We start from the raw sequence: 3,386 nt of genomic DNA, 5'->3' as shown, positions 1-3,386 counted from the left end.
GCCAGGCCCTGTTGCCCGGCAGAGGCCCACCACATTGGCAGCCCAGCAGCCTCTTGCCTCCATTCATGGGACTTGGCCCACACACTCCAGTCTGCCCTGTCAGGCCCATGCCTTTGTTCCCAACAACGTGGGAGGTGGAAGAGGCTGCCTCTCAGACTGCTGAGGCTGCCTGACAGTGGCTGCAGGGTGAAGGTGAGGTGCAGCCTGAGGGACAGAAGGGACCAGCCACAAGAGGACCAGGCCCCTGTGTGGCAAGCCCCATATCGGATACGTGAAAGATGGCATGCATCTTACATCAGAGCTAGGTCACGGTGGTGACCCAACGGAGCTTGGCTTAGGGAGCCAGATGCAAGGCTGGCAGCAGCAGATGCACCAACCACAGATGGCCCATTGCTGCTGGCAAGCAGGAGCCAGGCCCACTCACCTCCCACCACGTGCCCACGCCCAGCCCTCACCCCGCCCAGTGAACTCCGCGCGTGCGCGCTCACACTCCTGCGCCCTCCTGCTAACGGCGCCAGCTGCCCCTCACCCCCACCCCAGAGGGAGCCGACTTCATGCAGAAAGCCTGCCAAAGCGGGCGGCTTCCAGTGCCAAAAATACCTTCTGTGCTCCAAGGGGCTACCGTGCTGGCATCTCTTTGCCGATCAAAGCTGCTGCATGAGAGAGAGGATTCCCCTGGGCATGACCAGTTGCTCTGTGGCATGAGGGCCCACTTCCCAGGACCTGAGGTGGCTTTCCGGCCAGGAACAAAGCTGGAGCCATCTTTTGAAGAAATGCTTAGTTCTTACTAGAAAAATGCAGCTCTGTTTCAGGATGTTGTTTCCTTGTTCTCATCCACTTCTCCTATCTTCTTCCCTGAGTCACCCATTTAGTAACAAGTGACACGGGAACCTGGGTCAGGGACAACTGTCCAGCAGCCACAAATGACATTGCAGTCTGAGCTTCCTAGAGTACCAGGAAGCAGGCAGGAGGGTAGGCTAGTGTAAGGGAAGAACTTGGGACTGTTTTCCAAAAACAAAGGCTTGCAAAACCCATAACCCTATTCATTCGTTCGTTCATTGAGTAGATGTTAAATGCCCGCTACTTGTCTGGAACTGTGCTGGGCTGTGGCTGTCTCTCCTGCCGGAAGTGGGGGTGAACTGTGAGGTGCTGGCAGGAGAGTGGCCAGTGCCCAGGGGCACCACACTGAACCTTAGCCAGACAAGTTGAAAAGGAATAACAGCAGGCTGGCTAGACAGGAGAAAACTTGAGCCTCAGGAGAATAGCCAGGCACATAGAGTCTGTTGGCAAGCAGCACGCCTTGAAAAGAAAAAGTGCTGAACACTGGAATACTATGCAGCCTTTTAAAAAGAGTGCAATCCTGCCACTTTCAACAATGCGGATAGCTGAGGACCTCAAGGTAAGAAACATAAGCCAGGCACAGGAAGACAAGTGCTGCATGGTGTCACTCATGCTCAAATAGTTAAAAAGCTGATTTCATAGAAGTAAACAGTAGGCCAGTTACCAGACTCTGGAAAGAGGAAGAGGAAAGGAGAGAGGGCAAAAAGAGCCACTGGGGGTCAGATAGCCAACTACGGTCAGACGGTAGATGAAGTCCTTGCGCTCGGCAGCACAGTGGGGCTGGCACAGGTGGTAGTAACGTACTGTATATTTCAAAATGGCTGCATGCTCTCGGCACAAATAGTAAGTGTCTTAGGTGAAAGATGCTAATTACCCTGGCTTGATCATTACACATTTTATATAGCAAAATAATCACGATGCTCCCCATAGATATCTGCAATTATTATGCATTACATTTTTTAATGTTCTCAATAGATAACTGTGTACTACATACAGTTGTTCTAGCAAATGACAGCATATTTGCTCTTAACAAGCATTTGTAGGTGAACGAATTAATATGTGTTCAAAAGAGTAGGTTTATCTTTATTTAGAGGATGGAGATTCAAACCTATGGACGGTGCCTCAAAGGATGTTATACCTGAATACGTGACTCTCAGCTGTCTTTTATTCCCAAAGTATATTATAGCTACATGTTTAACTAAGAAGCTCGATACTTACTCGAGCCATTAAGGCTGAAAGTACATATCTTCTTACTTTACTGACGCTATTAATTCTTCAAAAACTTTTGCATAGGGATGTTTTCATTCTGTCAGCTCTCTGTACATGGAAAGTAGAAATCCCCATCTTACAGACAGACAAGCTGAGACATAGGCAAGTTAAGGATACTCCATCCAGAGCACCACAGAGTACCTCAGGCTAGAGTTCTTCCCCTCCTCACAAGGACCCCAAATCCTCCCACCATCCCGGGGGACTCCGTTCTCACATGCTATCCAGTGTGAGCATGGAAACCGGGTGGCGCTGCATCACCCTGGCCACAACCTGTTCTGTCCATGAGCTCTCCTCCTCTCTCCCTCTTCTTCCCTTTTTCTCTCTTTACTTGGGGAGGAAAGGAGAAAGCCATTGGAGGAATCTGTTTTCTTTCATGTTTCCTCAATCTGCATTCTTGAGTTTACTTCTGGATCACTCAGACGGGAAGATAACACTGAAAATTATTTAATTGTATTGTAATCTCAGGATGGGCTTCAACTGAGGCAGGGGAAGAGCTGTGGTCTCGGTGGGAGCCATACAGCCCTTGACTTAGAACCAGAGGCTTGGGTTGGGGAGATAGCTCAGGGGCACAGTGCTTGCCTGGCAAGCATAAGGTCATGATTTGACTCCTGTTATTAAAAAAAAAGAACCAGAGGGTCCTTGTTTTCACCATAAGCTTTACCAGCTGGATGCCTGCAGCCCTACCATGAAGTTCTTAGGTTTAGCAGGCCTGACCATGATGCACTAAGCAAATGGGAAGATTACCCACACATCTCCAAATCGACTTCCTTAATGAACTGTGGTTCAGATTCAGTCTACTCGGATATAAGAAGATGGCAAGACTGTCTGGATAAGGAGGTAAGATCCACTCACATTAACAAATTAGTAACAATATAGGATAGACATGATTGCCTGAAGAGCTGAGAACAACTAATTCTGAAGAAGATCAAAGAAAGAAACTAGGATAGATTGGATCCCCAAGACAAAGTCAGGGAGAACTAGTGAAAGTTTCAGGGCACCAACTGCTAATTAATTACATGAAGGACATCTGAAGACTTGGCTAACCTGTTCACAATTCCTAAGGAACTAGTCAATTAAGTCAACCCTAGTCCCCCTAATCCTGCATTGAATGGAGAGGCATTTGAGATAACTAGTGAGAGCACACTTTCTCAATCCTCTGTCTGTTTCTACCTGTTTCTGTCTGTCTCTGTCTCTATGTCTCTGTCTCTGTGTCTCTGTCTCTCTGTCTCTGTCTCTGTCTCTCTCTCTCTCTCTCTCTCTCTCTCTCTCTCTCTCTC

This window comes from Octodon degus, unplaced genomic scaffold (genome assembly GCF_000260255.1).
Source record: "Octodon degus isolate 3935 unplaced genomic scaffold, OctDeg1.0 scaffold00131, whole genome shotgun sequence".
NCBI lineage: Eukaryota > Metazoa > Chordata > Mammalia > Rodentia > Octodontidae > Octodon > Octodon degus.
Note: the sequence above shows the minus strand (reverse complement) of the source record.